The sequence below is a fragment of the Canis aureus genome, chromosome 19, assembly GCF_053574225.1.
Source record: "Canis aureus isolate CA01 chromosome 19, VMU_Caureus_v.1.0, whole genome shotgun sequence".
Lineage (NCBI taxonomy): Eukaryota > Metazoa > Chordata > Mammalia > Carnivora > Canidae > Canis > Canis aureus.
The window spans coordinates 14737110-14760697 of record NC_135629.1 but is presented as its reverse complement, the minus strand read 5'-3'; the positions used below and the strand labels follow the sequence as shown (position 1 = coordinate 14760697).

General features: G+C 38.4%; 3 long non-coding RNA genes across 28 annotated transcripts in view; 1 reads left to right on the top strand and 2 right to left on the bottom strand.

Moving 5' to 3' along the window:
* The window catches only part of LOC144289678 (uncharacterized), a 623433-nt gene that overhangs the window by 144970 nt on the left and 454875 nt on the right, over positions 1 to 23588 (bottom strand). The gene's annotated exons all lie outside the window — the stretch shown is intronic.
* The window catches only part of LOC144289680 (uncharacterized), a 95423-nt gene that overhangs the window by 44287 nt on the left and 27548 nt on the right, over positions 1 to 23588 (top strand). The gene's annotated exons all lie outside the window — the stretch shown is intronic.
* On the bottom strand, positions 20114 to 21150 carry LOC144289681 (uncharacterized). Its single transcript, XR_013357566.1, has 3 exons — positions 21011 to 21150; positions 20579 to 20754; positions 20114 to 20180 (listed from the first exon to the last, which is right to left on the bottom strand). It is a non-coding gene; the product is annotated as an uncharacterized LOC144289681 (long non-coding RNA).

The window sequence follows — 23588 nt, the reverse complement described above, 5'->3', positions numbered from 1 at the left end:
ACTGTTTCCTTGGCTCTCCCCAGGGGCCCTGTGCTGCTCTCCAACCAGGCCAGCCCTTAGTAAGGAATAGTCTGTCTGGCTTCCCATGGGAAAAGGTACCCTGCTGACCTGGAACAGATAAAAGGGTCACTTGGAGAATGGAGCAATTAGCTGCCCGAGATGAACTGCTGTCATCAGTGACCAGGCCAAAGAACCCTGCCCCTATCCTGACACTGCAGCACTCAGGAGGGGAGGCTGAGAAGGAAAGAGATATTTACTACTTGAAAGCTGACAGTCTAGCAGCTGCTGTTGCCCAAGTTGCCAGGTCCACTGGCTTTGCTACAAGAAGCAACCCCTGTGCTTCCAGGTCTGGCTGGTGTTTGCAGGGAGGGGATTTCCTGTAGGTAACCAGCTGGCTTGGAGAGATGAGTGCATCTCAGGGCCTGGGGCAGCTCTGGACTCTAACACCTTACTACTTCATGCCAGGGCTCCATGTGATGGATTGTAACCATTAATTAGACACGTGGGTGATGCTTAGGGCCCATAACTTCAACCCCCGTTAGGTTTTTGATTTTTTTTTTAATTTTTTTTTTAATTTATTTATGATAGTCATACAGAGAGAGAGAGAGAGAGAGGCAGAGACACAGGCAGAGGGAGAAGCAGGCTCCGTGCACCGGGAGCCTGACGTGGGATTCGATCCCGGGTCTCCAGGATCGCGCCCTGGGCCAAAAGCAGGAGCCAAACCACTGCGCCACCCAGGGATCCCTTGATTTTTTTTTTTATAAATCAAACTCTTCTGAAACCATCTGTCAGTAAAGGAGGAAGAACCAAGTGACAGGAAGGTAACTAAATGGCAGAGTTCTAGCTCTGAAATCTTAAAGACCTGGGCTTAAATCCCCAGTAACTATCAGTTTGTGTTGCCCCTGGGCCACTTCCCAACTTCTGTAAGACTTTGTTTCCCTGTATGTAAAACGGAAGTAACATTTCTTATTTTTACTAGAATTGCTTTCAGACTACACAAAAAATGTTAGCTATTATCATACTGTATCATAATTCCCCATTCTTACATCTGTTCCCTCCACTAATGGATGTTATGGAAAAATGGAAACTATGACTCCTACGTTCACCTCTTGACTTAAACTGAATTGCCCCAGAAGTAGTCCCCTAGACCAGGATTGAGAACAAGGAGTTCATCTGGAGTTGATGCCAGGAGGCATGGCCAGGAGAACAGGAAAAGAAGGCAAGAATGGGCGAGGGAGCCAATTATAAGAGTATGACTTATCTAGCCAGTTAGTGCTGTGGGCAGCCGAGGCTCCATCCCATTACGAATCTCTGGGAGATCATGCCTCTGAGTCATTCCATTCAAGGAGTGAGGAAACTGTGTTGCTTATTCACCAACTCTTATCCACCTTTGGATGAAGGTAAGAGCTGAGGCGGTGAGGAATCTGGGTTGTTTATCCACAAATTCCCATTTACTGCTGGCTATGGGTTGCTCCCAGGGGGATTAACTCTTTGGGACTCCCCCCTCCCCTGTGTACCTGGTAGAAAGCCCTTTAGCAAAAAGTTGTGGAGCTCACATAGGATACCATCAGCATTTTGCTGCTGTGAGTGCCCACAGGAAAATGGGCAGGGCACCAGCAGTGTCTGCTTCCCCTCTGTTGCCCGGCTTTGAGCACAGTGTCTGATGCATGGCTGGTGCCTGATACATATTGAATGAATGGGAGAAATAGTTACAGATATTGGTAACTATAACATCAGATAGTAAATGTTCAGAATCATAAAAGGGTCAATTAAATTAGCAAGGGACTTTAAAAGGAGATAACATTTACTTTTATCTGGAAAGTATTGTAAAGGTTTTAAAGAAGAGGTAGCAAGTGAGTGGGTTGTTTAAGGATATTATGAGTTAAATCATATCCCCCAAGAAATTTGTGTAGTGAAATCCTAATACCCAGTACCACAGAATGTGACTATTTTGGTGATAAGATCTTTCAAGAGGTGATTAAGTTAAAATGAGGCCATAAGGCTGGACTCCAAACTATTCTGACTGATGTCCTTAGAAGGAGAGGAAACTTGGATGCAGATATTTACAGAAGAATACAGGAAGACACAGGGGGAATGCAGCCATCCCAAAGCCAAAGACAGAGGCCTGAATCAGATTCCTACCTCCTGGTCCTCAGAAGGAACCAATTTTGCTGACACTTTGATCTTAGAATTCTAACATCTAGAACTGTGGGAAAATATATTTCTGTTGTCTATGTCACCCAGTCTGTGGCACATTGTTATAGTAACCCTAGCAAATTAATATGGAATAAATAGCTCTAAGCTTCTGCAAGATTCTAGCACTTAGCATACTGCTCAGCACATCATGGGGACAAAAAAATTTTATTCCATGATGACTTTGGCCAAGTGGCAAGTGGAGGAAGGGCATTCCAATGAGACAAGTACATCAATAGTGGTATGGAAACCAGTAGGTATGGCAGCTATAGGAAACAGCAAGCTCAGTTTGCCTGGAACATAAGCGCTAATGATATGGTAGTGTGGCATTAATGTTGAAATGGTAGATTGCATTCAGAATGAATCCATGTTAAGAAGTTTGGATCTTATTGAATGGTGTATCAACAATCACAACTTTCTGACCCCTGTTTTGATTCTGGATTTGATCAATGGTACATTAGCAAGTGTGATGCAAGTCAGGCCTTGAAAAGCATTAGTGCACTGGTGCTTGCCCTCTCTTACTGCTCTTAGGAACCCTGGGAGCACATATGAGGAAGCCATAGCTAGCCTACTAGAGGAGGAGAGACAGGTGCATTTCAGACATGCCATCCCAGATAAGATTCCTAGACCAAGGAGTCACCTCACTTTCAGACATATGAATGAGGCTCTCCCAGACATTACAGATCAACAGAGCTAACCCAGACAGAAAAACAATCCACAGAATTACAAGAAGTAATACATATTACTTTAGTCCACAGAGTTTTGGCTTCGGCTCACAGTGGAAGCTAACTGATAGAAATGACAGGTTTTTGAAGGTTTTTGGAGGTCTGAAGGGGGCAAAACTAAGGCGATAAGATTAATTGAGAAATAGTGTGTAGGATTTAGAAATCTGTTCGTTCCCTAACAGGAATAGGTAGACCAATTCTTTGCTCTCCCTTCTCTGAATTCCCTTAGCGCTGAGTCCAAGATGGGCCACCCAGTGGGCCCCATACTGGAACCCTTGACTATATTGTGAATTTGCCATCTCTAGCTACTGTTCACAGCCACTGTGAGACCTACTCTTTTAGATCTAAATTTCACAGGCAAGGGGCAAATGTCAGAGGTGAGATTCCAAGGTAATAGAGAAATTGAACTATTATCAAAGGCCAAAACAAGAGGGATCAAAACAAAATAAAATTCACTGCAGCTGACCTATATGGGAAAACAGTTCAGAGCTAGAGTTCAGATCAGGATAGAGAAATGGCTCTCACAACTCTGAGAGTCACAGCCCATGTCTGAGTTGATTGTGGCTATTTGCTTATAATCCCTTGGCCCTGACCCTTTCACCCTTGGAGACAACCAGAGTCACACAGTGTAACTAGAATGTAATTTAGATATGTGGAATTATTTTAACTCCAAGGCTATGATAAAAGTCTAGGTAAGAAAGGAGGTAAAAATTGTTGCCTAATATTAGCAATGATACTCTTCTCTCCAACTAGTCTAAGAACTGGATGTATTGTGCCATGCAAACAATTTCAATATAGAGATGGGGGTTCTATAACAGTGCCCTTTGTTTTTGAAGACCACCATACTTACAAATCTACCATAGGAACCCTCCCAACCACTTTATAATGCAGCTCTAGGCTGTGTATTTCTGGTATTTCACAAGTAACTCAATCGGGGTCATGGGAACCATGTGACTTTCCAGAAGGTCAAAGCAAGCCAGCAACAGAACCTAAATTAGAAACCACATCTCCAAATGTCCTTCCTGTATCTTTGTCTACAAGGCCAGCTCTGCCCTTGTAATTCCTCCAAATTAGCTATTCGTAATTTCTTCAAAGATGAGGATGGGGATAATTTGAGAAACTAGGAAAAACTGCTTGCTCTGTTTTCCACTAAATTCCAGGGTACTCTTCAGCATGGCAAACCACATGAGACTTCCACTACAGTACAGAGCAAGGAGATGATGAAAAATTTGGATCTGGTGCTATGAAATTTGCTTTACCTTTTAAAAAATCATAATCCACACTGAGGGGGGCACTTGACAGGATGAGCACTGGGTGTTAAACTATATGTTGGCAAATTGAACTCCAATAAAAAAAATATACAAAAAAATAAAAAGATAAAAAATCATAATCCGCTATAATTATGAAGAACCCAGAAATGATTCTCTGCCCACCCTCACAAGCCCTGCCACACACACATTTTTATAACTTTAAAGGGAACTGATCCTCTGATTACTAGTAAGCAGTGTCTCTGGTGTACATGTTGAGAGTGTTAAGTCTTTGTGTCTCTATGGAACCAATTATCTGCAGATCTGGAAAATTAAGAAGTTGAATTATGTTTCTGTGGATGCATGATCAGATGCTAGACACTAGAGCAGAGTTGAGAGCTATAAAATCCTTTCCAGATATATCCTCATCTAAACACAGGACTTCAACAATTCGCTCTCTTCAGTCACTCAGAATACAGGGCTTCAAGTTTGAGGGAGTATCACATACAAGGCCTATATTTGGTGATCATTCACAAATATTCTCTCACACAGTTTCATGGCGATGTCACACAGACTGTTAAGGGCACATTTCCTTTAAGTGGGTACTATCTGGTGTCTGATTGGAAAGCTGCTCAGTTATCTAATTGATTTCATATTCCATTTTCAGTGAGATTGATAGGTTTTTGATTCTAAGACAAATAAGCTCCAATTGTCATATAACAGATGAATAGTAGTAGCACAGGCTTAGGAGAAAGGGAACAATATCACTAAATATTGTCATTAATAATAGCAGTATTAAATATCATTGCCAATAGTGTTATAAATAATAATACCGAATAACATCTATTGAGCTCTTACCAAGTACCCGTGCCAAAATATCAGCTCCATCACTTTCTGTCATTTTGACCCTTGAAAGTTACAGTATTAGTTTCCCAGGGCTGCCATAACACAGTTCCAAAAACTAGATGGCTAAAACAACAGAAATTTATTGTCTGGCAGTTCTGGAGGCTACAAGTCTGAAATCAAGGTGTTGGCAGGGCCATGCTCTCTCTGCTGGCCTGAGGGGAGAATCCTTCCTGGCCTCAATCTTTGATTATTTGCTGCCAACCTTTGGCACACAGTGCCTTCTAGATGCATCACTCCAGTCACACAGTCGCTTTTTTTTTCCTGTGTGTCTCCATCTCTGTGTCCAAACTTACCTTTTTTTTTTTAAGATTCTTTTATTTTTTAAAAAAGATTTTATTTATTTATTCATGAGAGACACAGAGGGGGTGGGGGATAGAGAGAGGCAGAGACACAGATAGAGGGAGAAGCAGGCTCCATGCAGGGAGCCTGATGTGGGACTCGATCCCGGGACTCCAGGACCACACCCTGGGCTGAAGGCAGGCACTAAACCACTAAGCCATCCAGGGATCCCCCAAACTTCCCTTTTTTATAAAGACACAGTCATACTGGATTAAAGCCCACCCTAATCACCTCATTTTAACGTGATTAACTCTGTAAAGACCCCATTTACTAATAAGATCACATTTTGTGATACTAATAATTAGGACTTTAACATATCTTTATGCGGGAGGATACATTTCGCCCATAACAATTATCTAACCTCTCTCCCAACATCACTTCCCCTTTATAGAATGAGAATACAGGGAATATTGACCTCACAGGGCTGCTGAGAGGATGTAATGAGATAATGTATGTAAAGTGTTTAGCATAATGCCTGGCACATAGCTGGAAGACAGTAACTGTAAGCTATTATTATCATGAAAGTGGGGATATGGATCCTTAAAACTCAGTTTATTTTGCTTGGCTTCACGGAAGAGAAGCCCATGCTGGTAATATTTTCCTCCCACTCTAAAGGGCATGATGATTTTTCTTAACAGTATAAGTTGATTTTTACATGTTGTATTTTACCAAGGAACTATATGTTTAAAAAAATCTGCTTTTTATTTGAATATTGCCATCTATTCATACTATGATAAAATCACTTTGAATAAATACCTGTTCCCAGCAAGTAAATAAATCTTAAAGGTTAAAAACCTGATCAATTGTTAAAAGGTTAGTGAATGCTCCTTCTAGATTACCTCTAAAGTAAAAGAAATAAAGCATCTGAAATGTAATATTAAGGACTTCCATCCCCTCAACCATGCTAATGTAAGTAAAATATGTTGCAGATATTGAGAAAAATAATTATACACTGAAAAGAACGTGACTTTTAGATTCATGCATATGTGGGCTCAGCTTATAACTCGCCTGCTTATGGCTCTGTGACCAGGGGGAAGTTAATGAACACTTTTCATTCTTGGTTTCATTATCCATGAAATGAGAATAATAATACTCCCTCAAAAGTGAGACAGTCTAACCACTGACAGATGAATGGATAAACAAAATATGAATTATACACACAATGGAATATTATTTAGCCTTTAAAAAGAAGGCAGGGGTTCCTGGGTGGCTCAGTTGGTTAAGCGCCTGCCTTTGGCTCAGGTCAGGATCCCAGGGTCCTGGGGTGGAGCCCTATATTGGGCTCTCTGCTCAGCCAGGAGCCTGCTTCTTCCTCTGCCGTACACCCTGCTTGTGCTCTCTCATTTATGCTCCCTTTCTTTCAACTAAATGAGTAAAATTTAAAAGAAAAGAAAAGAAAAAAAGAAAAAGAAGGCACATCCATGCTATAATATGGTTGAGACTTAAGGATAAGACAAGCGAAGTAAGACAATCACAGAAAGACAATATTGTATGATTCCACTTATATGAGGTACCTAGAATAATCAAATTCATAGAGACAGAAAGTAGAATGGTGGATGCCAGGGGCTGGAGTATGGGAAAAGGGGAGTTTGTGTTTCATTGCTACAGAGTTTCAGTTTTACAAGATGAAAAGAGTTATGGAGATGGATGGTGGTGATGGTTATACAACAAAGTAAATATATTTAATGCATTGAAATGTACACTAAAAAATAGTAAAGATGATGATTTTGATTCTGTGCATATTTTACTATAATTTTTTAAGTTAAAAAAAGTTAGCCTAAGGAAAGCCCCTAATTAGTGTCTGGCCTGTAACAGGTAACAGCTAGACATATACCATCATTAATATTCTCTTTCTGCCCAGCACCAATACTTACAAAAAGAATTGGAATGTGCACATAGCAAAGCATTCAAAGCAAAAGACTGCAGATAACCCACCCACCCTTGATTTTGAAATAAAACTAATAAAGTAGGGGAATGATATTGGATCAGGAGGAAAGAAAACTAGTGCATATGCTGCTACTATCTACTTCCGTGATTGTGAGCAAGTCACTCAGCTTCCTTGGACATATCTACTCATGTATCAAATAAGGGGGTTGAACTAGATGATCCATATTAAATCCTAGGCCTTGGAGGTATTCATTACATAAGTAAAGAGGGTCATAGCTTAGCATGCCATTATGTCCTCTTTACCCGAAAAGTACAAGAGGGAATAAATAGGAAATTAATAAGTAGTAAGGAAATAAATATTATTTATCATGCTAGGATGATAAATTGGTCAAAGGGAGGTAAATAGATTTAAAATCAGACTGAAGGGATCCCTGGGTGGCGCAATGGTTTGGCGCCTGCCTTTGGCCCAGGGCGCGATCTTGGAGACCCGGGATCGAATCCCACATCGGGCTTCCGGTGCATGGAGCCTGCTTCTCCCTCTGCCTGTGTCTCTGCCTCTCTCTCTCTCTCTCTCTCTCTCTCTGTGTGTGACTATTGTAGATAAATAAAAAAAATTAAAAAATAAAAATAAAATAAAATCAGACTGAAATGAGCAATTAGTAGCAAAATGGAAACCTGTTCAAATATTACTGTATTTAAAATCATATAGTTTTGCAACATAAAAAACTTCTAGAAATCTTTTGCACAACAATGTACATGTAGTTAACACTATTGTACTGTGCACTTAAAAATGATTAAGATGGTCTTTTTTGTTATGTGTTTTTTTTACCACAATAATAAGTAAATAAATAAATAAATACACACAGACACACACATTCAAACCTTTCTTTTCTTTAACCTCACTTTTCAGAAATAATACCAATGGTTTGTGAATCACTTTAGAAAGCAAATCCATTCTTCAAAAACGTTTTATGGAAAAATAACTGTAAAAAAAAAAACGGAACTGAAAATAAAGTAGTAGATGGGGGACACTAAACCCCCTTTGCCCCTGGGACTGCCCCTCTACCCTGGAGTCTTCCGAGGATGGCTCCTGCTTTAGTAGGTGAGTTTGAAAATCAATGCTATGTACTCTATAAAGAAATGTAAATGCCCTCTCAGTGCATTCAATTGGGAATTAATCAATAATGGTAGAGCTTTACTAGTCCAAGCCCTGCAATCCATCTAACCATTTATTGTAAGTAATGTTTAAGTGGATCTTAGAGAAAGTATTTCCATCTATTTTCAGGAAGAGAGTTTATAGATATAATAGGGGGAAAACAAGCATTAGTTCCTGGTGCCTTCCACCAAACTCAGAGTTTAGCACATGCTCAATAAAGATATGTATAAGTGATTGCATTCTTCAAGAGACTCATCCTCCAGCAAAGGCATAGCAGGAAAAGAAGTATTTCATTCATTTATTCATCCATCCATTCATTCAAAAACATTTCCTTATCATCAACTGTATTCCAGGCAATTGTTAAGCCCCGCAGAGAAAACATGAATCAGCCACAGTGTCTATACTCAGGAAGTTCACTGACTGGTATAACAGGCATGTTTCAACAGGGCATTGTAAATAACTGCAGACAATGTGAAGAGAATTAAGCACAGAATATATGGCAGTACTGAACCACCGGTGAGGGAGCCAAGGAAGGTTTCTTGCAGAAGTAAAGACAGTTAGCAGGCCATGATGGGGGAAAGGCATACCAGGCAAGCAGAAAGTATGAGCACATATGAGAAACAGTTTGGGAGCACAGAATGTAGGAAGGAGGAATGAGAGACAAGAAGCTAAAAACAGGGTTGTGGAGAGTTATGTGTATGGGTAGGATTTACCTACATTTTCCTGCCTTGTCTTTGCCTATCCCCTTTTGTCACATCCTGGGGAACCTCTAAGTGACACTTCAATGGAACCTTAGAAGTCTATAGTCATAGTTCACTTGTAGTCCATGAAGTAAGCAGGGAGAAAGATGAAAGAAGAAGGCTAAGAGGAAAAAGCAATAATATTTTACCTTCTCAATGGAAGCCACCATAAAAAAAAATCACAACATGGCTTTTACCCATAGAAGAAAATAGTGAGGTTGCTTGTGGAGAAAAATGAGTCTTTTGATAGCCTTCTGAGAGTCACAAACCTTTGAATGACCAGAAGGCACTGCGCAGAAAGGGATCAGTTAGGGACACCTATTCCTCCAACCCCTCAGGACCAAGCTACATACAGATGCTGGGGTTCCTGGGTTGATGTACCCAGAATCAGGTAGGCCCGACCCACAAATGTACTTCAGCTCTAAACTTTTCCTTCTTGGGACATTCCATTTCTCAGCTCTGTTTAATGAAAAAGTTCATTTCCGGAGCACTTGGGTGGCTCAGTCGATTAAGCATCTGACTTCAGCTCAGGGTCCTGGGATGGAGCCCAGGGTTAGGCTTCCCATTCAGCAGGGAGTCTGCTTGTTCCACCTCCCCTTGCTCATTCTTTCTCTCTCTCTCAAATAAATAAATAAAATCTTAAAAAAGAGAAAACATTCACTTCTGATCCTATTTTCTTACCAAATATTAGAAAACTCAGGCATCGTTTCTCTGTAGGCCAATGTGAACACCTGAAAAACTCTCCTATGGGGGGGTGCTCTTTAGAATTTGAGTCAGAATGCTGACTGTAAGAAAGAGACTTCCTGATATCACTTTTCTTTCCTATATGAACAGCCACTAGATAAACATCAGACAAGCAAAGAAAATGAAAATGCTGACCTAGGGCAGACTTGAATTAAAATCTGATAGTAAAGGCCTCAGAATTCTCACTACTGTTTCTAAGAATATTTTCAGTTTTAAAATCTTTTAGTTGATAAAAATCAAAGCAGTGCCTTATTCCATGTGTTCCAGACTAGATGCATTGATGTCATGTCAAAGCACACACACCTCAGAAACTCAATAGTCCCATTTGCTAGATGCAGACCACAGCCTACTAGGAGAGGATGAATTTCAGAAACAATGAAAACTTAAAGAAACTATCCTTTTGGAGCTTCCAAATCAACACTCTAGAATCTGAATTATATTGCAATCAGGGAAAATCAAACATTCTTCTTCATTGCTCAAAGTACTAACATTTCCCTTGAGATTGGATTCTCAATTTCTATTTATTAAAGGAAGAAAATAATATTGAAATCTTACAGTCTCCTGTTTTCCCTCCTTTTTCATTGTTCTGAATAGCAAAGCACTATATTATTCAGGACAAAGTTTTGTATACATTAAACATTATTGTGACTAAGATTTTTATGTAACTGATCCTTAAGGAGAAAGACTTAAGTAATTTCGGTACTGAGACTCAAGAAAGGTGTTTCCTCATCTTCTGTAAAACTGCAAACAAACTCGTTTGATAAAAATAAGAGAGACATGGTCAAAGTTTGAAAATAAAAGTTTTAAGCCTTAGACTGAAAAGCAAACGATGACAGATCCACAATTCTATGAATTGTGCAACAACTCATTTTAGGAAAAAAAAAAAAGGACCTTTAAAAAAAAATTAGGACCTATCTTTTAGAGCAGTTTTAGGTTCATAGCAAAATTGAGCAGGAACTACAGAGTTCTCAAATACTCCCTGTTCTTATACATGCATAGCTTCCCAACTCTGATGATCCCTGACAAGATAGCTATATTTGTTACAATCAGTGAATCTACATTGACATCTACATTGACATCATTATCACCCAAAGTTTACATTAGAATTCCTTCTTGGTGTTATACATTCTATGGGTTTTGATATATCCACCATTATAGTATCATACAGAGCAATTTCACTGCACTAAAAATCTTCTGTGTTCTCCTATTCATCCCTCCATCCCCTCACCCTCTGGACAACCACTGATCCTTTAATGTTCCATAGTTTTGCCTTTTCCAGAAAGCCATCTAGTTGGAATCATATAGTTTGTAGTCTTTTCAGATTTGCCTTCTATCACTTAGTAATATGCATCTAAGTTTCCTCCATGTCTTTTCATCATTTGTTTGTTCGTTTCTTTAGTCCAAAATAATATTCCATTCCCTGGATGTATCACAGGATGTATCCATTCACCTAAGGAAGGACATCTTGGTTGACTCCAAATTCAACAATTCATTTTTAAACTCCATCTTTAAAGAGTAACCATCTGAGATCAATTAGTATATTTATTTCCTTGTTGAATTTCAAAGGCCAATTCAGCCAAACTCTTAATTAATGCATGAATTTCCTTCAACAGCAAACCCAAACTTTGGGTGACTTTGCTTGTGTCCTCTTCTAACAAATAACTCACCATTCCCATAAGGTAGCCCATTGCATTACAGGATATCTGTAATTATTACTAGACAGTTCTTCCTAATGCTAGACTTTTCCTACACATCTCAAAATCAGGTTTTCAATGTACATTTCCAAATGTATTTTTTCAATTAAAATCTCAGTATCAAAAAAAAAAAAATCTCAGTATCTTTTCTATTGTTTAAAGGGGGAAAAGTAAGAATTGTTGGTTTTGTTATTTTTTTCAACTACTTTTGCAATTTATGTATTTATTTTTACTTTTGCAATTTAATCTCTTAAAATATTTACAACAATCAGAGTTCACTCTCACAACACCATTTTGAGTCTCCCACATCATTCTGGCTATTTTCCTTTGGACATGCTTTTTTTTTTTAATCTATACTTTTTCTTCAGAATTGGGCTCAGTCTTCCATGAGTAATCGGATGAATGCAGAGGAGAGGGAAACAATTATCTCTCATGTGGAGTATATACATTCCAATTACTGCCACACTACTCTGAGACCACATTAAACCTACAGTTAATTAAAACTCGATCCTTCCCCATCTGCTCTACCTGCCTCCTCACTTCTTCATCATATTTTCCCTCTTAAATTTCAGCCTGTTACATTTGGTTGTCAAGATAATTTTAGAAATATTATCTATCTATCCAAAGCCTTCACCCTTTTTTATGGTATTTGGGATTCTGATCAATTGTATTTAATTCATTCACTTATTCATCATTCAAACATTATGTATTAAGCATCAATTATGGCGTCACATTTAGGCGAGGCCTGGGTATACAGAGCAAACACTAGTGCCTATTCTTTTTTTTTTTTAATTTATTTATTCAGAGAGAGAGAGAGACTGAGAGGCAGAGACACAGGCAGAGGGAGAAGCGGACTCCATGCAGGGAGCTCGACGCGGGACTCAATCCTGGGTCTCCAGGATCAGACCCCGGGCTGCAGGCGGCGCTAAACCGCTGCGCCACGGGGGGTGCCCACACTAGTGCCTATTCTTAAGAAATATATGGTGGAGGAGGAATGACAGATTATAACTGATCAGACTAATGAATGTGTAATTACAAACTAATATAACTGCTCTGAAATTTTAAAGTACAATTTTATTAGTGATTATAACCAAGTAATCTAATGTGGATATAGGTAGGGAAGTGGTAAGAAAAGGCTTCCCGAGAGAAGTGACAATCGAGCTGAGACCTATAGGACAAGTAGAAGTTAACTATTAAAGAAGTAAAGAAAGGAAGAAGTAAAGGTCTGGAAGAACATTCTAGTCAGAGGAAAGGTCCTGGAGGAGAAGGAAGCATATCATGGTTCAATATCTGAACAGAGGCCAAGGTATCTAGAATAAATAGTAGCAGTCACGGGAGAGTCATGTAAGGTGATGCTACAGATGCAGGCAGGGCATGTAAGGTTTTTGCACACTGGATAAATGATCTAGCTCTACTATAATATCCTACAAAGAGTCTGTCTGGAGCAGACTCCACTACTGTGAATTTTAGCTTCATTTTCTCAAATTTTCAGAGCCCTCCCCATTAGTCAAGTTCAAACCCTTTAACTTGCCATAAACAGTCCCCAAAATTTGATTTTCCTTTTCAAATGTGTCTCTGATGAGTTCTTTTTTTTTTTAACACTTTATTTGTTTATTCACGAGAGACACACAGAGAGAGAGGTAAAGACACAGGCAGAGGGAGAAGCAGGCTCCATGCAGGGAACCTGATGTGGGACTCTATCCCGGGACTCCAAGATCACATCCTGGGCTGAAGGCAGGCGCTAAACCACTGAGCCACCCAGGGATCCCTCTGATGAGTTCTTGATGTGAACCTTGTGCTGCTGCAGAAATAAGTAGTACATTTCCCCACCCCTCAGCCTTCACCTGAAACATTCTGCCTCTCTGTTCCAGCCTCATTTATGGTCCATAAGATGGATACGTGGTCAAATGCACAACCACTTACCATTTCCTCAGATAATGACTCTGTTTCCTCAGTGAGACTACAATTTCCCAGGGGGCAAGAAATATTTTTGTTACTTGTTTCGAATGCTACAAAGCTCCTATACAACTTCCACACACAATAAATAGCTAATTCATGTTTATAGATTATATAAGTAGCCTCCTCTAAGAACTCCCTACTGAATAAGTTTCCATGGTTTAGCTACCACTTTGTTGTGCATAGTAGGCACATCAGTAATGCCTCATTCTTATGAGATGCAGTTTCCTTAGAATATATGCTGTGGAATCTTCTGTATTAGGAGTTTTTATACAATGGAGAAACCAAATTGTGGCATATGTATTTCTCTTCCTTAATGTTTTAGGACAACATTTTCCAATGTGCTCCACACTACTGAGTGGCATCCAAAAAAAAGTTAGTTGAAAAGATGTTCCTTGGCCATATATGTTTGGGAATATTAGATTATGTGTGAATTCAATTTGTAGAACTTCTCAGAGTATTAATCTATTAGTGAGCATTTTGATTATCCAAGAGACATTAATCATTAATTCATTCCTTTAACAAATATTAAGAAATTACCATATGCCAGGTAACATGGCAACAGAGGTATGCCACCAAATATTTAAAAACCAGATCTCTAAAGAAAAAAGAAACACCAAACACCCCAACTTGTAGTATTTGATAATTTCTATAATGTACACACCCGCACGTGGTTGATTTTTCAGCCATCGAGGTCACGTCACTGAACTAGAAGTAGTGACAAAATGCACACAGCCCTTTTCCAGCCAGTTCAAGTTGACTTCAGCACACTAGGTGTAAATCAATGATGAATAAAGTAGTTACGGTGTCTACGCTTACAGAACTTACAGTCTAGTGTGGGCAAAAGAAAATAAACAAGTTAATAAGCCAATATATAAGGCTGAATTGTAAGAGGGATGGCCAAGGGAAGAAAAACAGAGCTCCATTGGAAAGAGAGCATCACTGGGATCTGGGGAGATGGTCACAAGAGTCCTCCTCAAAGAAAAGATGTTCTAGCTGAGTACAACATTATGAGAAGAAGCTTGTCAGAGAAGAAGGAAAGGGAACAACATTTCAGGTGAGAGAAACAGCATGTGCAAAAACAGAAGCCTGCAAAGGATATGGCTATTTTAAAGGATTTAAGAGGCCATTGTATCTGGACAGAGTGAATAAGAGAGAATGGAAAGAAATAAAGTTGCAAAGGTAAGTGGGATCTAGATGCATGGCCTTGACCTCCTGCCAGGGAGTATGGATTTTAAGAGGCAGAAGGAGGGGGGCACCTGGCTGGCTCTGTCAAAAGACTCTGTGACTCTTGATCTCGGGCTCATGAGTTTGAAACCATGTTGGGTATAGAGATTACTTAAATAAATAAAACTTAAAAAAAAAAAGAGGCAGAAGGAAGCATTTGAAGATTATTTTTGTTTTATTTAAGGAGGAAGTGGAATATTCTTAAAAGCTCACATTTGACTGCTGTGTGAAGAATGGCCCAGAGCATTTCCCACACATACTTGACATGGAGCCCTGCTTCATCTAAGGATCTTTATCAAATATGACCCTCACAGTACATCTTGGAAAATATTATATTAGAAGTTTTAAAGAAGCATGTAATTAGTTAACATTATTTTTCAACTTCTCACAACAAGAAACAAATAGTTAAGTGTGATTAATAGAAGTTTCTCTATTGCTACTCCCTACCAAACCATCCTAGCCTTTTCCAATATGCTCAGGACAATCTCCAGTGTTTGTACATGTGATGAAAATGAAAACAGCTAAAAAAAATCTGAAGTGAAAGACTTAGAGATACTGTGAGATCCAGCTCAGGTAACATAGGCTGTTGATGGTTATGCACAAAATCTGGTTGTTTTTATGAAAATAGATTAAACTCATTCTAAAGCAGAGCTGTCTGATAGAATGTTCTGCAATGATGGGAAGTCCTATATCTGTACTGTCCAGGATTGTCATCTCTAGTCAGATGTGTCTAGTAAGCATTTGAGATGTTGGTAATGTGACTGAGCCCTGAATTTAAAATTTTATGTAATTTCAGTTCATTTAAATTAAATTTAAATAGCCACATATAGCTTTGGCTGCCATAATGGATGCCATAATTCTAGAAGATACTAATGGTAAAATAAAAAGTGGTGATTTCCCTCCATTAATAGCTAAATGAAACCCCTGCTTACAAATCAACTTAGTCTCACAGGAGAGCAGTAATACGCTAAAGGCATTTCAAAGGTCACTTTGCAATTTAGTCTTCCATTGTGATTTTTTGCCTTTTTTTTTCTATTCAAAGCCATATATACACAGGAGAACTTGTTAATGTCTCTAAATAATAGATTAGAGTTATTTATGACTGTGCTCGCATACTCATTTTCTCCTAAAAATATCACCACATTTTAGACATAAAGGCTTCCTCTCTGATGGAAGAAAAAAGTTGGAAAGCAGTAGAGAACAAAATAGTCTTGTGACTTTGTTTTGTCGATATGTAGCTGCAACCAACCAACCAACACAGCAACTATTACCCACTGCTCCTATTTTTCATGTCAGCACTCAGAGTTCTTTTAAATCTCCTTTAAGCTCCCAAGCACTTTTAAATTACATCATACCAAGTCAACAGATGAGAAAAATGGCTAGGAATACATGGTCCATTAAAAATTCCCAACTGGCCTTCTTATGACAAGGTGTTTCTCAAAACATTCTGTTATTTTGCAAGATAAATCTTTCTTATTGATTTTACTCTTTAACACCCCTATCATGAAGAATTGGGTTGTAAATGGTCCAACACATGGGGTTGCAACTTGTTGTTTAAACGCTGCTGCCTGTCATTTTCTAGGAAGGCTTGCTTTCCTTCTTTATTCCTTCATTTTTGTACTTCCTTCCTTCATCTGTTCAACAAACCTTTCCTAAGAACTTACTAGGTGCCTGGTACTATAGCAGGGGCTGCAGATATGGCAGTTATGACAGAGAGGGTCTCCACAATCATGGAGCAATGGAATGCTACCAGACACAAAACAGCATGCTGCACAGCATGAGGAGGTCTATAAACAGAGAGGTTTGTGGAACAGATCAAAATTCACGTCTGTAAGAAGAAAGAGGAAATGAAGAGATGGCTCAGAGGATCAACATACTGGGCTTGAATTTCATCCAGAAAGTCTGTCTTTGTAAAAGAAAAAGAAAACTAGGATCATCTTCAAGGGCTACAGAAAAAATCATTTGAAATTATGGAAAACAGCATCAAGGCAAATCTTGCTCCATCATTAAATAAAACATGTATGAATGTAAAAACAGACAAAATCTCTTTCAGGGGACTTACAGTTTAAAATCAATATGTGGACCATTCGAGTTTCCTTATTGCTGACCAAACAGTCCGAAATCCTTAGCCAGGTATTCAAAAGCCTCCAAAATTTAGCTCCATTTGACTTCTCCAAATTTGCATCTCCCTGCTTCTCTCAGGAATCCTCCATTACAGATGGATATCCTGAAATGTTTGGAGGTGGCTTACTTCTGTTCCTTTGCTTGCCTCAAATTTTTAGCAATTCTTCACAGCTTAATTTAAGTCTTATCTCCTGCATGGAGCATTGTCTGACCACCTCAACTTCTAAAGAATACTCTCTTTCTCCTCAGAACTAGTAAGACACCTCATGTAAATAATCGTTTTTAGGAAATGACAATTTATTACTTTGCAGTTACCAAATTTATTAGGTATATCTAAATCATAAGATCAATGTACCTTATATTTTGCTTTGCACTAGTCAAACATTTGTGTATACATTTAATGTGTAAAGTATTTTTTTCAAACCTCATCTCATTAAATGTGTTCCTCCCTACAATCTAATTAGGTAAGTATTTTCTTCACCTGTGCACAATGGTAAAAACCGAGGCCCAGGAAAGGAAGCCAATTCACCCAAGGTTGCACAGCTAGTAAGATATAGCTGAGTTTAAAATAAGGACTCTTGACTCTAAAATTAGTGTTCTTTCTCCATAACAGTGAAGAGGTTTTTTTAAATACAGGACCCTTGTTAAATACGACTCTATGTGTGCCAGACAGTCTTGATCACATAGTAGGTATTTAGTGGGTCTGTGTGAAAAGAGTAATGGATTTCTGATTAATGAATAAAATGAAGCCTCTTTCAAAATAAGCTTCATCAAATGCAAAAGAAGCAGGAATGGGGATTCGTTTTTTGTTTTTTTTTTGTAATGCCATCATGGTAATTTTGGGATTTAAAAAAACAGCGACAAAAAGAATTACCCGTGATTATGGCCATGGTTGCTCCAAATACATCTGAGTCACCTAACCTTTGGATCTGCTTTTTCCTAATGGTTTCAGGCCAAATCACCCAATCTTTTATGGTATAACAGCTCCTCCATAAATGGAGACAGAACAGAACAAATTACTAATACTCAAGCGGATGCAGAAACCACCCCGATGGATAATTTCAATGTTAATGCAAAAATATTTAAAAGAGCTACAGAATGTCACATAGAGGATTAGTAATACAAAAGAAATACAAGGCATTTATTTTTGAAAAAGTGATTTTTTTTCTGTGTATCACTTGTACATTTTAAATAGAGTTTCTACAGCTTACATATGAATGCTATTTTCTAAGTAAAAGGTAGCTTGAATTGTAGGTAAGTGTACTTCTTAAGGTTATGCATGCTTAATCATATTAGCCTGCATATTCCAAATATGTCCTATGTGCTACGCACTGTGAGGGAACTTCTTTAATCCTCACAACAACCTTGTAAGCTACATGTTGTTAGTCATCCCACTGAGAAAGTATGTGGGTTTTCCATATGAAGCAATTCTGGCACTAACTACCCAGCATTAATACATACCCCACAGGTCAAGGGCTCAGTCCTACTTCAGATGCCAATCATAAGTAGTGTACCTCCAGGTAATTCAAACTCCTTCCAACTCGGCTACAAATGGGAAGTTCCCATGACTCCCTCCTTCTGTTTCTATTGTTTGCTAAAGCAGCTCACAGAACCCAGGAAAACAGTTTACTTACTACTGCTGATTTACTACAAAGAATATTTTAAAGGATAAAAAAGAACAGCCAGATGATGAGGTACAAAGGGTGAAGTTTGGAAGGGTTCTGAGCACAGAAGCCCGAGACCCCATGGAGCTGGGAATGGGCTGCCCTCCTAGTACCTGAGCCTTATACTCGGAATTTTTACAGAGGCGTCATCATGCAGGCATGATCAATTGTTAACTCCATTTCAGCCTCTCTTGCCACTCCATAGAATGGGGGGTGGGGTGGGAGCGAGGTGGGGGACTGAAAAGCCCAAGCTTCTAATCATAGCTTAGTCTTTCTGGTAACCAACCCCTGTCTAGAAGCTCACCAAGAATCACAACATTAGAACAAAAGATCTTCCGTCAATCATCCAGGGAATTCCAAGGAATTTAGCAGCTCCATGTCAGGAACGGGGTAGACAGCAGACACACACCCACACACACTTCTTATTATTTCAAAGGCAGAAGAATCCCCCACACTGACTATGGATCAGTTAAATGTAAGATTATACAAGAACTGGAACAAAGATTATATCATTTCTGTATGGTTAGGGGGATAGTTTTTTTTAAGTAGGCTCCACACTCAGCATGGAGCCAAATGTAGGGCTTGAACTCACAACCCTGAGACCAAGACCTGACTGAGATTAAGAGTCAGACAGTTTAACCAACTGAGCCGCTCAGGAGCCCCCAGATTTTTTCAAAATGGAGAATACTTAGAAAATCACATTTAAGGAAGACCAAGGGACAGAATAGCCAAATTGGAAAAATTAATATAAACTCCATTTCCTAAAAGGAAATACTTTCTTTTTTTCAGTTTTTTTTTCTCTAAAAATGACCAAACAGCATCAGCAGCACTTTGACCTCGTCACCTCTTTATGTGGATCTCTGGGTCCCAGACATTAGTTTTCAATATGTTTCTTCTAAAAGGAAACCTGGGATTCTCAGAGGGCAACTGATTCCCTGCTTTGGGATTGAGTCACATCTGGAGAGCCAGAGCATGTGCTAAAGACTACTGGTGCTCTTGAGGACATCAGGACAAAGGGCCAGCTTACAGAGACTCATACTGACCAAGTTAAGACTGTTGAAGAATCAAGAAAAGAACAACAGGGGTACCTAGGTGGCTCAATCAGTTAAGGGTCTGTCTGCCTTTGGCTCAGGTCATGATTCCAAAGTCCTGGAATTCAGCCCCACATTGAGCTCCCTGCCCAGCAGAGAGTCTGTTTGTCCTTCTCCCTCTGCTCCTTCCCTCTGTTCATGCTTTTTCTGAAATAAATAAATAAATAAAATATTTAAAAATAATAATAATTATATAATTAAATTGAACAAGTCTGAGTCAATGAAAGGTCATGATTCTACCCTGATAACAGATAGGAAATGTTATAACAAAGTAAATGAAAAGGTAGTTCTAATGCAAAAACTGACTACAAATATATATATTTGCCTTTTGATTGATTATAATAATTAAAAGAGATTATATGTAGGCATGTTGCTCCTACATATTCTTCTGTACATCTGTTCATAAGGTGCAGATACGTACCTGATGTCTAAGTAGAGGAGTAATTATAAGTCAGCTAAGTAGTTGCAAGGAACTTTGGAACTAAATCTTCAAATAGAAAAAAAAATGATTATGGTCACAAATAATAATCAGGTGAAATGAGGTTTAAATCAGTAGTCACATTCAATGCTCAAAGAGAAAGAGGGTTCAACAGAGAATTTTGAGGTGATTGGTTAGCCAAATGTTCTCAGAAAGCTAGATGGCCCTACTAATTATATTAAATACTAATGAGGTATATATAAGCTATTAATAATACTTATAGGACAGGGTAATGTATAATCATTTACAGCATAATTGATGATATAGTGCTGGCCATGCAAAACTTAAGGAATGCCTCATTCCGGGGAAAAACCACAAATTGCAAATGTCTACAACTATGTGAAAGATGCAGAATTCAAATCATACCACTAATGTAACAACAGTATAGTTTCATAAAGGTACCCTACCAAATGATCAGTAGCTCTGGTACAAATCAATTTGGGACAAGCAGTCAGTCCCATTCACACGTCAGAAATTAGCTTGTTGATAATCCAGATCCTAGAACTAAGATGATGTGAGAAGATACTGGAGTTGTTTTGGTTCCAGGGGATTTTTTTTTGGAACGATCAAACACCTTGTAATCCTAGAAGATGACAATATAGACTCTACTATAATTTTAAGTTAAATTAAAACAAGTATTGTTGTAATCATACAAAGGTATTTAAAAATATATATCAAAGCAATAAAGAAATCAGACCATCAATAGTTTTGAATAGTTTTAGTGTAATTATAGTAACAAATTAAGTAAATATTGTAATTATAGTTATCTTGTCTACTCTTCAAGGTATTTAGAGTGTTCAAAAGTTTCAGTCACATTAAAATTTAAATTGTAGGGGCACCTGGATGGCTCAATTGGTTAAGTGTCTGCCTTCAGCTCAGGTCACAGTCTCAGGGTCCCGGCATCAAGACCCATGTTGGGCTCTCCGCTCAGCAGCGAGTCTGCTTCTCCCACTCTCTCTGTGATTTCTCTAACTTCCACTCTCCCTCAAACAAATAAATAAAATTTTTAAAAAATAAAATAATAATAATAAAATAAAGTAAATTTTAAATTGTAATTTGCACTATGAGAGTTTAAATAATTTCGTTTGTAATAAATTTTAAATGTTAAATTTGATGTTTCAAAGTTTTATCTATTAAGTATGTATATTTAGTATATTGAGCATATTATGAAATATAGATAGAAGTTTATATTCCTCTTTGTTTAATAAGCCCCTAGAGAATCAAAGAATCTTATCAGTAGAAATAATCTCAGAGAGGTTAAGTAATTTGTCCAAGATCACATTGCAAACCCAGATCTGTATGAATCCAAATCCTATATTTATATCTAAGTGTCAAATTCTTTGTAAACTTTTTTTGTAGCAGGTTTTCTCACATTTAGGCCACTATTCTCTTTTACTTGACATTGAATGATTTGGGGTTATATAGACACAAGAGTCCAGACAGTTTCCCCACGGGCTGGATTCAACCATAAGAACAATCAGTTTGGAGCACATAATTTTTTAAATAAGAAAAAATGAATACATTGGTAATGTTTAAAAAAAAAAAAAAAAACCTCCCATAGAAAGAAAGATGTCAAGCTTCTCTTGAAAATTTGGCAGATTTAGCAATATTGGGCTTTCATGTGTCAAAAAGCAATATAAATTGAGTTATGGCTGCCTCTGGAATGGGGCATTCATGTCATTTTCCACTCTCCCCATCTAGCCAGCTTACTATTTTACATTACCTGTCTGATTCCTCATGTACATGTAAGTGTCCTTTTTCCATTGAAACCAACTGCACAAAGACCATCACATCATGCACGCTTGTAGAATCCATTGTCAAAGGGGAAATTTAATAGTACCAGACACAATAAAGAGATGGGACCTATTTCAAGAACCTCAAGGACCATGTTTCTCCAGTTCTAAACTGCAGACTCTAGACTGGTGATATCTACAAAACAATAAGACAGGTTTGACATGGAATTAGATTTGTGGAATATTCCACATTTGTATGCCTCTATCTATCTATCTATCTATCTATCTATCTATCTATCTATCCATCCATCTATCATAAATATATCTATCCATCTATCATATATATATCACTCTAAATACAATTAAACATTGAGCAAAGGAGAAAGAGCCAGCAAAGCTCTTAAAAAAAAAAAAAAAAAGCAGCCAACCTAGAGCAATTTACACATTCAGTGTAAAATATCAAAATACCGTGGACTTTCTTCACAGAGTGGGAACAAATAATCTTAAAATTTGTATGGAACCAGAAAAAACTCTGAATAGCCAGAGGAATGTTGAAAAAGAAATCCAAACCAGGGGGCATCAAAATGCCTGACTTCAAGCTGTATTACAAAGCTGCGATCATCGAGACAGCATGGTACTGGCACAAAAACAGACACATAGGTCAATGGAACAGAATGGAGAACCCAGAAATAGACCTGACTCAACTCTATGGGTCAACTCATCTTTGACAAAGCAGGAAAGAATATCCAATGGAAAAAAAAGAAAGTCTCTTCAATAAATGGTGTTGGGAAAATTGGACAACCACATGCAGAAGAATGAAGACCATTCTCTTACATCATACACAAAGATAAACTCAAATTGGTTGAAAGATCTAAATGTAAGACAAGAATCCATCAAAACCCTAGAGAAGAACACGGCCAACACCCTTTTTGAACTTGGCCACAGCAACTTCTTGCAAGATACATCTATGAAGGCAAGGGAAACAAAAGCAAAAATGAACTATTGGGACTTAATCAAGATAAAAAGCTTCTGCACAGCAAAAGAAACAGCCAATAAACCTAAGAGACAACCTACAGAATGGGAGAAGATATTTTCAAATGACATATCAGATAAAGGGCTAGTATCCAAGATCTATCAAGAACTTATCAAACTCAACACTCAAGAAACAAACAATCCAGTCATGAAATGGGCAGGAGACAGGAACAGATGTTTTTCCAGAGAAGGTCTACACATGGTCAACAAGCACATGAGAAAATGCTCCGCATCACTTGCCATCAGGGAAATACAAATCAAAACCACAATGAGATACCACCTCACACCAGTGAGAATGGTGAAAATTAGTAAGACAGGAAACAACAAATGTTGGAGAAGATGTGGAGAAAGGGCAACCCTCTTGCACTGTTGGTGGGAATGCAAACTGGTACAGCCACTCTGGAAAACTATGTGGAAGTTCCTCAAGAAGTTAAAAATAGAGCTACCCTATGACCTAGCAACTGCACTACTGGGGATTTACCCCAAAGATACAGATGCAGTGAAATGGCAGGACACCTGCACCCCAGTGTTCATAGCAGCAATGTCCACAATACCATACTGTGAAAGGAGCTATAATGCCTTTCAACAAATGAATGGATAAAGAAGATGTGGTATATATAAATATAAATATACTCAGCCATCAGAAAGGATG